Source organism: Malaya genurostris, chromosome 3 (assembly GCF_030247185.1).
Source record: "Malaya genurostris strain Urasoe2022 chromosome 3, Malgen_1.1, whole genome shotgun sequence".
Lineage (NCBI taxonomy): Eukaryota > Metazoa > Arthropoda > Insecta > Diptera > Culicidae > Malaya > Malaya genurostris.
Genome location: NC_080572.1, coordinates 250554564 through 250567718, shown reverse-complemented (window position 1 = coordinate 250567718; position 13155 = coordinate 250554564).

Below are 13155 nucleotides of genomic sequence, written 5' to 3'. Positions count from 1 at the left end.
TTTGGACACTTGTGCCCAAAGTTTTTTGAACAAGCCTTACAAGTCTTCTTAAAGACCCTTTTCACGATTGCCCAGTAACGTTCGATGGGCCAAAGCTGAGGGCAATTTGGTGGATTGATATTTTTCTCAATGAAATTTATATCCTTTTCCGCAAGCCAATTGAGAGTTGTTTCAACATTGTGAGCCGACGCTAAATCCGGCCAAAACAGTGGATGTGTACTATGCTTCTTATATAAAGGCAGCAATCTCTTCTGAAGACACTCAGATCGATAGATTTCTGCATTTATAGTTTCAGTAGTGTAAAACATGGTTGACTTCAAACCACAGGAACATATTGCTTGCCATACCAGTACCTTTCGACCGAATTTCTTCACTTGAATCGACCTGTTCGAATCGCTCACATCCTCCCCAACGACGACAGTAAAGTATTGTGAACCTGGAAGGGGTTTCGAGTCCTTCTTTACTTAAATCTCATCGTCAATCAAAACGCATGCATCCGGACACTGCAAAAGACGCGAATACAATTTCCGCCTTGTTGCTGCTTGCTTCTTCTGTTCTACACTTTGTTTTGAGATTTTCTGCTTCTTGTAGGTCTTCAGGTGATTTCGCCTCTAGATACGCTGGAACATTCCGACACTCGTTCCTGCTTTTTTGGCCAAATCACGTACTGACATTGATTTGTTCTTCATGATTAGAGATATCACTTTCTGGTCCAGTTTCGGGTTGGAAGAACCGGGTTTTCTGCCTCTTTCTGGTATGCTCATCCAAAGAATAGTGTTCCCCAAACTTATTAATGATGGTTTTAACACTGACATGATGAATTCCAAACCGCTTCGCTAATTTTCGCATAGTAATACCCTTCTCACTTAGCTATGTGTCCAGAACCTTAATTTTCACTTCCTTTTCAATACGCGACATTTTGAAAACGCAGAATTTCAACCGCACAAACAAGTAAACAAACGAAAGCTGACAGCCAAACGCACTGCATGTTTTGATCTGAGCATAAAAAACCATCACAAATACATGCGTACAACACAAATGTATGTGGATAGCTTATTTTTGATACACACCTTATTCGGGGAAGACGTTTAGAACGCGCGCGTGAAGTTTAGAACCATGCAGATATATCTTGCGACCGTGCTTAACTAAGACATATGTAAATATAGTTTAGACTGCGAAGAGGATCCATTTGGTATTTTATTATTTTGGTAAGGGAGAAGATATCGGCGTAAGACTTAAAGTGTTGTTGTTCGATTGACGATGATCGAGTGATGATCTTGCCAGTATTACGGCTGTCTATTGAAAAAAAACAGAATACAATGAATCAAATGTATGAGTTGATAGCAACCCCCCGATAGCCGGTTGTCCGAAGTTTTACGAGTTTCGGAAGAAACTTTGTATTTTAGTAGAAGCACATATCAATACAAAACGCGAAAAAAATGCAACGTATTCTCGGTAGCCGGCTACCCAGAATAATAAACACATTTATTTATTTATTTACATGTAATCAACAAACAATGTGTAGTCCCAATGATTAAAAACTATTCCTATTTCTAAGTTTGTTTGAAAAATTCGTTTGAATTCTGCTACGCGTAATGTGAAAATCGAATCCGGCAGATACTCGATTGAAAGTTCGTTGTAGACCAATAATAGCACCGTTATATCCATAATTCGTACGGCTAAGAGGCAATGAAGAAAGACGTTATTCCGAAGAGCTCTACTGCGTACATTTAAAGAAATTTCGCTGAGGAGTGCAGGGCAGTCTATTTTGTTGTCCAACATGTCGGCGATCAACATAGCACGGGACAAATCACGTCGAAAGGGTGTCGAGTCCAATCAATAATCCACGACTTTCGTAGCTAGGCAGCTCGTAAGGGTTATTCCAAGGTAGCCGTCGAAGAGAAAAATGGACGAATCTGCGCTGTATTGATTCAATTAGGTAGGAGCCGTTAAGGTAATATGGGTTCCATATCGTAGAGCAGTACTCGAGCTTTGTACGAATGAGTGAGCAATATAGAGACTTTAAACAGTAAATGTCTGTGAAATGTTTTGCTTTTCTCATTACAAATTGCTCGTCTAGAATTACACCGAGATCCTTAACACACGTGGTTCTATTGATCACTACTTCATCAAGGCAGTAGTTGTATCTTAAAGGAACTTTTTTGCGTGTGAACGTGATAATTGAGCATTTATCAATGTTCAAAGCCATTCGATTTACCTGACACCACTTTGAAAAAATTTCAAGTTGGTGTTGGAGGAAAACAGAATCCTCGTTATTTCGAACTATTTCGAATAGCTTGAGATCATCAGCAAAAGATAAACGTAGACAATTTAGAGAAAGATTCACATCGTTAAAATACAGGAGGAAGATCAGAGGTCCGAGATGGCTGCCTTGTGGAATCCCAGAAGAAGTGATGAACTCTTTGGATACAGCGTCATTTTTATCTTGATTGCTAATCGGGGATTATTAAGGTATGAGGAAAACCAACGCAGCATGTTAGAACCAAATCCTAATCTGTCTAACTTAGCAACAGTAATGGCGTGGTTAATTTTGTCAAAGGCAGCGGAAAGGTCCGTGTAGATAACGTCAGTTTGTAAACCGCAGGATATAGCATCCGTCACAAACGTCGTGAAGGTCAAGGTAGTCGTAGACAGTTTCGGCATAAATCCATGTTGTGTTTCTGCAATAAACCATTTACAATGGTTGAATATAGATTCAAGTATCACCATTTCGAGAAGCTTTGGAATAGCACTGAGCGAGGTAATTCCACGGTAGTTGTCGATGTTTTTTTTTTCTCCTTTTTTATGAACTGGAAACATGTATGAAAACTTCCAGGAATCAGGAAAGATCCCAGATGTTAGCGAGAAACGAAAAATTTGGCAGATAGGTGAGATTAAACCGATGGAACATTTTTTCACAAAGATTGCAGGAATACCATCGAGTCCGGAAGAGCTCGTAGGTTTCATTTTGGCGATAGCCATTTTTACTGATTATACATCAACACTGATAGTATCCAACAACTGATGTGATACTGGAACGTTCATTGCTGCTTGGGCGATTTGGTTCGGTGACAACACTTCATTGGAGAAAACGCTGGAAAACTTTTCGGAAAACAGCTGACAAATTTCATCTAGATTAGTTCCAACACTTATCCCATATACCATCGACGAGGGCAAATTCGATTCTTTTCGTTGGTCGTTTACGTACTTCCAAAAAGATTTAGGATCAGACTTCAATTTGTTCTGAACATTCCGAAGGTAACGTGCGTAGCAACGTTTTGCTGTCCTTTTATATAAAGAGTTGATGTGTACGTAGTTTGCGCGCAGTGCATACCCGCCATGCTTGGAATATTTTTTAACGCAGATATTTTAGATGATTTTAATCGTTTCAATGCAGTAGTTTGCCATGGAGCTTGTCTGAACGCATTACTAAGTCGTTTCGGCACATAATGATCTATAACAGTTCGGCTGAAAAGTTCGTATCGTTTAATAGAAACACACATTTTTTTGCCAAAATTCGTTTTTATTATTCAACATAATTGCCATCAGAGGCGATACAGCGATTATAGCGATCTTCCAACTTTTCGATACCATTTTTGTAGTACGATTTGTCCTTTGCCTCAAAATAGGCCTCAGTTTCAGCGATTACCTCTTCATTGCTTCTAAATTTTTTACCAGCGAGCATTCTCTTGAGGTCTGAGAACAGGAAAAAGTTACTGGGGGCCAAATCTGGAGAATACGGTGGGTGAGGGAGCAATTCGAAGCCCAATTCGTTCAATTTCAGCATGGTTTTCATCGACTTGTGACACGGTGCATTGTCTTGATGAAACAAAACTTTTTTCTTCTTCAAATGAGGCCGTTTTTTTTTTAAATTTCGTCCTTCAAACGCTCTAATAACGCTATATAATAGTCACTGTTGATGGTTTTTCCTTTTTCAAGATAGTCGATGAAAATTATACCATGCGAATCCCAAAATACAGACGCCATAACCCCCTCCGGCCGATTGTTGAGTCTTTCCACGCTTTGGGTTCGGTTCATCGCGTGCAGTCCACTCAGCTGACTGTCGATTGAACTCCGGAGTGAAGTGATGGAGCCATGTTTCGTCCATTGTTATATATCGACGAAAAAAATCGGTTTTATTTCGATATAACAGCTCCAAACACTGCTCAGAATCATCAATTCGTTGTTGGTTTTGATCGATTGTGAGCTCACGCGGCACCCATTTTGCACAAAACTTTCTCATATCCAAATATTCGTGAATAATATGTCAAACACGTTTCTTTGATATCTCGATCAACTTCACTTTACGGTCATTGAAAATCATTTTGTGGATTTTTTTCACGTTTTCATCGGTAACAGCCTCTTTTGGACGTCCACTGCGTTCATCGTCTTCGGTGCTCATATGACCAGTACGAAATTTTGCAAACCACTTACGAATTATTGCTTCGCCCGGTGCAGAGTCTGGATAACACTCATCAAGCCATTTTTTGGTATCGGCGGCACTTTTTTCATCAAAAAGTAGTGTTTCATCAACACACGAAATTCCTTTTTGCCTTTCTCTATAGAAAGGTATTAGAATTGCTGGAAAACCCGACTTTCGAACGGAGCCTCGGAGACCCATAGTGTTATATACCATGCGACTCAGTTTGTCGAGATCGGAAAATGTCTGTGTGTGTGTGATGGCTGAACCGATTTTAACAAACTTGGGCTCGTTTGAAAGCTACTGTCGGGTCGTTGATCAAGTTCGAAGATCAAATGGTTGTGACCTTTGGTTCCAGATATATGATGGTATAAGTGACGTAACCGACAAAACACGTTGATTTTTACCGCTCTTATATATATAAGGGTGCCAAAATTTTGGTATCACCTCTATTTTCGTTAAGTTCTAGTGCTCAAAAGTTTAAGCACCTCGAAAAAAGCCTTCATGCAAAATTTGACCTAAATCGGACATGCTTAACGGGTGCTGCCCGGTGGTAAAGGTTTGACAATTTTCGATCTTAAAAAAGCACCATAGGGGAGAGTACATGAAATTTCCAAATTATTTAATATAAGTATGAAATATATTTTCATGAGACTTTTATGAAAAAAGAGAAAGGCATTATCACACCACTAGGTGGATTAAGAAGGGTTTATTCGATTTTTTTCACAATAACAAAAGTAGCTTCACTCAAAATGCAATATCTCACAAACTAATAATCAGACAGCTGTCAAATTTATACACGTATCTTTTGAAGGTTGGTACTAACTGAAAATGGTATGGATTTAATTCTAGTGGCGCCCTCTCATAGAAACGATACGAACTTTTCAGCCGATCTGTCTGCTTTATGCGTCAAATTATGTAAGGATGATATGCAAAATGCTAATTTATGAATTGCAACGAATGCTACAAACGGTTGTTGTCGTTTCTACCGGTACTATCAATAAGGATGTGTACTAGAAGAAATGTCTGCGGAAGCGGTTGCTACCATTCATCAGAAACCACGACTCTCCAGCAGAGTTACCATATTCACAAAATCTTCTGTTAAAGATTCATTTCCTATTTAGCTACACAACAGAATCTGTGTTACAGATCACAGATTTTCAAACTGTTACTCACAGTTTATGATAGAGAATATGCAACACAGCTGGTACACAGATTTTTCAAATTGAAACACAGATTGTAATATGGCAACTCTGCTCTCCAGCTCTGTTTTGGTAAGATTTGGCCACTTGCAAAATTAGTTCTGAAACCGGTTTTGTCGAATTATCCGCATCGCTCATATCCTCCCCAACGACGACAGTACAGTATTGTGAACCAGGAAGGGTTTTTGAGTCCTTCTTTACATAAGTCTCATCGTCAATCAAAACGCATGCATCCGGACACTGCAAAAGACGCGAATACAATTTCCGCCTTGTTGCTGCTTGCTTCTTCTGTTCTACACTTTGTTTTGAGATTTTCTGCTTCTTGTAGGTCTTCAGGTGATTTCGCCTCTAGATACGCTGAATCATTCCTACACTCGTTTCTGTTTTTTTGGCCAAATCACGTATTGACATTGATTTGTTCTTCATGATTAGAGATACCACTTTCTGGTCCAGTTTCGTGTTGGAAGAACCGGGTTTTCTGCCTCTTCCTGGTAGCTCATCCAAAGAATAGTGTTCTCCAAACTTATTAATGATGATTTTAACACTGGCATGATGAATTCCAAACCGCTTCGCCAATTTTCGCATAGTGAAGTTTATAACCATGCAGATATTTCTTGCGACCGTGCTTAACTAGGACATATGTAAATATAGTTTAGACTGCGAAGAGGATCCATTTGGTATTTTTTTATTTTTATAAGTGAGAAGATATCGGCGTAAGGCTTAAAGCGTTGTTATTCGATTGATGATGATCGAGTGATGATCTTGCCAGTATTACGGCTGTCTATTGAAAAAAAAACAGAGCACAATGAATCAAATGTATGAGTTGATAGCGATCCTCCCGATAGCCGGTTGTCCGAAGTTTCACGAGTTTCGGAAGAAACTTTGTATTTTAGTAGAAGCACATATCAATACAAAACGCGAAAAAATTGCAACGTATTCTCGGTAGCCGGCTACCCAGAATAATAAACACATGATAATATTATTCAAAAATTTACTAACAAACAACCCTTCCCTGTGATGCATGTGGAAATGCAGAGAACTCCTTGGTTTCTAGTAGTAACATTCATTGAACTAACAATCCTTTCTTCACATGTAGATTTGCCTGCACGTGGTCGGTGTCGGTATTGATCAGCATGCAGGGATCAATCCAGTTTACAGAATGTGAAACTACGTGCTATTCCTAAGCAAGTTGTTTCAAGAAAACATTGTGCAAGCTCAACATAATAACGGAGTAACGACACACGGGCTTACTTTGCGACCAATGAAAGATAGGTCTAAAGACCAAACTCAATTTCAGTTAGTTAATTCATTTCTAATATCATTAGTTTTAATGCTTTGATTTCTGATTACAGTACTCAATTATAGTTTCCATTAATCAGTTTCTTAGTGTATCAAAATAATTCCTATGTGGAACTAATTCGGAAAATAATAATACAAACTTGAGTTACAAATTATAAACCCTGTATTATAGGAGACGATACCGAAAGATCACTTTCACCATTTCAAACGTTGCGATGTACCTTATAGAGTTTTGAAGTTACATTAAAAAAAAATAATAGAGTTGAAAGTCTTTTTTAATCTCAACTCAAATTAAGCTATAATTCATCGTTTCGCCAATCGAGGTTAATTCCTTATCAACCTACAACCTGCCAACAAAAAGCCGTGCCTGGTCTACTCTCATTGCCATCATGCTATCAACCAGGGTGGCTTTATGGTGCCAATTTGGATCGCTCTCCCCTCTTTTCAGAGGTACCGACAGCCATTCATCATGTCGCATGCAGTACAGCAGGGTGCTATAAACCTACATTTCACCTCTCCGGTTGTAGGTTAGCCTCGAAAGAAACCAGATTTCCCTATACATCCATCCACACGGCAGTTTTGTTTCCCTCGTGCTCCAGCCCGTGCCAACTGGTTAGTCAGGCTCTCGGGGTTAGTTAGCGAGAAAAATGCCCTGACATTTCGAAAGTCAGATTTTCTTCGCCATGCCAAGATTCGTTCCATCCTTCTTGGATGGATGGACTTACCGCCGCCCTGGTGGCAGCCGCACACAAGAGGATTGAATCGTTTTGTCCAGTTTGCTCGACAGTCGGCGAATGCTATCGCTCGGTGGCATCATCATCATCACTATTAACGTCATTATAACACATAGCTTGCAGCAATTACTCCTTTCCACGGTTGTGACATAATCAGATCAAGTAACTGGATCATCCGCGTGCTATGCCCTCGTCAATTGTCGATCGTCGTAGGTGCCTATCGGACTGACAGCCCAGCTGTCACTCAGGGTGGTAGATGGTTTTCGTACTTTTGACATTCATCACTGATTTAGCTTAAACGAATGATTTTCATTTTCAGCGCTTTCAGTTGAACTGATTGCTTCACTACGCTTCCACAGTGACACTTGTTTCATGTGATGCAATCTTAAGTTGTGCATAATTACGCATTGAGTGCACAACACATACGGCTGTCAATTACATGCTCAATCATCAAGGGCAAACTCCGGTGTCCAGCTGTCACGTGCAGTCTGTTTCAATGATTTGGTACTATTGTAAGACGAATGCTGAAGTAGTTGGACCGGAAGAATTTCTATAAATAGATCAGATCAGAGGCTATGCTTAATTTGAGTGATCGTTCCTCTGAGCAGTTCCGCTACTAAAATATATCATTTCATGAATTCTCGTACCAACCAAGCCAAACCGGATTCATAAGTCCGATTAAGTCCGGAAAGTCACGAACGAACAGTACTCAACCTAAATCGAACACTTACTTCTAACTGTGCTTCAGCACATTATGCTAATTTGCGTCATGTTGCTTCCTTGTACGCCTTACAACTTTGCGATTCCGACTATACCGGTGGCATCATCAAACGCTCCGTTCCGTGGCTGGGCACCTGCGAATCGATGGATGTCACTCATAAGTGTACATAACTCCGGCATAACTACTGCACTAGATGCAATTATGATGCATCATTATAGTCCGCTCTGAGGCAACTTCAATTAAAACTAACGGTTATGGTGTGATTTTCTAACCTAGAAACCAACACCGGTTAGCCGAAGGAGTGTGTAGTCCATCGTTAACGAGCTTGGCTTAAATTTCCCACTGTTTCCCACTGACCGAGAACATTCCGATGGCAGACTGGGTTGGGTTGTTCGAGTCCATTTGTAACTTGAAGTACAATTTACTCACACAAGAAATTAAACTTTGACGAGCTCGTAGTTGATGATCTGAACGGAATTGTAATTAATAGGATTAATTGTAATTTGCACTAGGTCTCAATTGAAATATTACCTTGCCGTTATCGGGGCATTTCGCAGTGTTTGCAAACTTGTTTCAAAATTTATCATTATTGTACATGCAACTGAAAATTTTTGTCGACAGATCTCCGAAATCTGACAAATTGAAAACCGTGAAGAAAACTATGGACACAACAGCATGCAGACAAATTGTCTGTGGCCGGTTCTGTCGACGAAAATTGATCTTCCTCTGCTCACTCGCCCACTCATTTGTTCCATTGAACCACGCTTTTCATAGGCGAAATGCTAATTGAGGACCGATCGTTTCACGCGAGCATTTATCGCGGATATTTTTTGCACCTAATTTGTTTTGTTGTTGTTTCTCCATTAATACATATTGAATAATGACCATAATGGCATGTGGGGCGATGCAACGGTCATCAAAACGCCAAAAAAAAACAGTGTTTCTTTATTTCATTCCAATCCTCGGTGAACATTCAAAATATAATGAGACGGTGACGAGTACAGCGTGATGGACGAAACGTTTGCGTCTAAAGCAGTCTACCCGAGCTCGATTCTCAATCTCTGCCCATAGAGATAAAATTGTGTTTGTTTTACAAGATATATAATAAAAACGTTCTTAATTCATCTAACAGTGAGATGATACCTTTTTAAAAAAAATCCGCATATGGTTTATCATGGATATTCAGTTTTTTCCATAAATACGTTTATTTCATAGGCAATATACAAAAGTTTTTCTTCGCCGTGGCATCCAAAATACATAGTACTTTAAACCTAATACATTTCGAATATCATATTAGTATGTTGGTATTTATTAGTTAATCTAAACACTGTTTTTAACAAGCGATATACTATTATAAATTACATTAAATAAAATGCATTTATTCTGTACATTTTCAGGTTTATTTGTATCAGTTCATCACTTTTATTCATATTATATAGCTGGCTATTGGTTGAACTCATGGAAGAGAAAACAGTCTAACATAAAATAAAATTTAAATTGGAACACCAATGGAGTTAATAAAATGATAAAGTAGTTTCATGTAAGGAAAGTTTCATGTAAGGAAAGTCACGGGACATTGGATAGTCTACCTTGGGTACGCAAGGAATTTATTAGTTGAGATCTGACATCACGATACTCCACGCATGTCCAAACCACATGATCAATATCGCGATAACCTTCTCCACAAGCACAATGGTTAGTCCTGGAAAGTCCAATTCAAAGGAGATGTGCATCTAACGTGTAGTGATTGGACATGAGTCTGGACATCACACGAATGAAATCTCTACTCACATCCAGTCCCCTGAACCATGCCTTTGTCGATATTTAATAATAATTGAGTGCATCCACCGACCCAGATCATCTTTATCCCAAGAAGCTATAGAATTCGTTGCAATCGGTCTCTCATAAATTTCACCCTCAATAGCACCAAGTTTGACTAAAATATCGGCTCTTTCATTGCCTGGAATGGAGCAATGAGCCGGGACCCAAACTATTGTGATTTGATAATTATTCTTCAATATGTCGTTCAGGCACTGTTTTATTTTGCCCAAGAAAAACGGTTCATTTTTGCCAGGAGCGTTTGAGTGAATGGCTTCAATTGCGCTCAGACTATCTGTGAAGAGAAAATAATGGTATGGAGATAATGTGATGATTACACTCAAACTTAAATTAACTGCTGCTAACTCTGCTATATAAACAGATGCAAATTCTTGAAGCCTAAATGAAGCCGAAACATTATTGTTGAACATACCAAACCCAGTAGCCTCTTCAATTCGTGATCCGTCCGTGTAAAATATTTTCTCAGAGTCAATACGCCTAAACTTACTTGAAAATATTTTTGGGATTTCCATAGAGCGTAGGTGTTCCGGGATTCCACGCACTTCACGCTGCATGGATGTGTCGAAAAATTAAGTTGAGTCAGGGACATTTAGGAGGCTGACACGGAAAGGAATATATCTTGAAGGGTTGATTTCCTGTGACATATGGTTAAAATTTACTGTCATGAATCATGTTTGAGATTGAAGCTCAACTAGCCTTTCGAAATTATTAATAACCAGGAGATTCTGTACTTCACATCTTATTAGCAGTCGCGATGAAAGCTCGAAAAACGATTTTCCAATGGAAGAACTCCCGCCAGAACTTCAAGACTCATTGTATGTGTCGAATGCATGCAGCCTAAAGCAATTCGCAAACATTTGCAAACAACAGAATCTGGACAAACTTTCCTCGCAAAATCAAATATCCACCGATTCGAGTATATCTCACTCTCATTTCCTATGTTACGGTTCTCTTGACAAACCATACACAAAATGTCTCCAATAGCTGCATTTCTTGCCCGAAGTATATTCTTGTACTTGGTTTCTAAAGTCAAGATTTTTTTTTAAATTCTGAGGATTTCCTCCTCCTCGTCTTAGAAACGTCCTGAAAGCATTTTGTTTCGCGTGTTTAGCATCTGAGCACTCTTTGTCCCACCAAGGGCTTGGAGGCCTTCTGTCAGACGATGGGCCAAGAAATCGTTTGGTTTGGGCTTGTTCTGCGGCCTCCAGAACCGAACAAACGAAGAAGTCATATTCTTCAAGGGGGGGGAGCTCTTCCATTAAGTTCAAGGTACTTGAGATACTACTTTGGTATTTAATCCAGTCAACATTTTTTGTCAAATCATATGGAATATCAACACTCCAAATACCAAGCCGGTAACGGTAACTTTGAGCTGTCATAGCTCAGCTGTTTTTCAACGAATCTCAATAAATTTAATACCCTCGAATTTTGTGAAGTTCGTAGATTGATTCCAAAACTTTGTAGCAGACGATTGGTTAAGGAAAACCAATGAAAATTTGATTTTTCCCGTTCCAAGTTTTTTTCACGCGCCCAATACTGCCCATACTCGCATATCAGTCCCATATCGATTTTCGCCAATTCTGAATTAGCTTGAGGAATGAAATCTATCCTCAATATACTCTCAAAAATTGCAATAAAAATTGAGGGTTTGTTCAGTAAAATGTGAAAAAAATATCAACTCATGTCTGTCCCATATGCAAAGTACCCGCATATCAGTCCCATTCAGTGCAAATTTCAATAATTTTATTTGTTGCAATATTGGAATAGCAAAGGTGTATTACCGATATTTCATGTAATAATACCATGATTTAGCATTAGGTAACACAATAAATAAAAAAAATCGGAAATAAAATTTTGATCGTCTTTTTCTCGACATGCCGATTTTCCATATGGGACTGATATGCAAGTATGGGCAGAATATGCCATATCTGCTTTCCAATTTTCTTTTTTTTTTTCTTTAAAATTTTCAGTGTAATCCAAGTTTAAGTTTTTTTTGTAAATTTTGTTTATAATAAATTTTCAACTAAAATAATAAAAAAATATATGTCATAAAATTTCAAAGTTTTGATTTGTTTTTTTGGCAAAATTTTTCCAATAATAGAAATTCTCTGTATTTGTAACAAATTTCTTGAGATTCTTTGAACGGATATATAATTTTGATCATCAATACATTGTTTCTGGTAATGATTCTAACATTTTGAATCAAAAAAATGTACATGTAATCGCTTTAATTTTTGAGTTATATACTGCCCATACTTGCATATCAGTCCCATATGGAAAATCGGCATGTCGAGAAAAAGACGATCAAAATTTTATTTCCGATTTTTTTTATTTATTGTGTTACCTAATGCTAAATCATGGTATTATTACATGAAATATCGGTAATACACCTTTGCTATTCCAATATTGCAACAAATAAAATTATTGAAATTTGCACTGAATGGGACTGATATGCGGGTACTTTGCATATGGGACAGACATGAGTTGATATTTTTTTCACATTTTACTGAACAAACCCTCAATTTCTATTGCAATTTTTGAGAGTATATTGAGGATAGATTTCATTCCTCACGCTAACTCAGAATTGGCGAAAATCGATATGGGACTGATATGCGAGTATGGGCAGGGTAGTTGAGCGAAAATTGTAGCTGGTATCACTAGACATCGAATGATGTGTAACAATATATAGGTCATCGCTATGAATTTCGAGATATTTACGATCATTGTAAAAAGTCTCATCTTTTCTTAGGTCATCTATCTACAGTTTTCATCATAACTTTGGGTAGACAACCCTATTTTTAGTTTTTTTCAGTGCATTTTATTTGTGGAAGTAGTAGCTTTCCAATGGTGAACAAATTTTGAAGATCGGTTGACTAACAACAAAGTTATGACTCGGTAAAGTTGAGGTTCTCAATATCCGATTCGCGATGCAGATGCCGC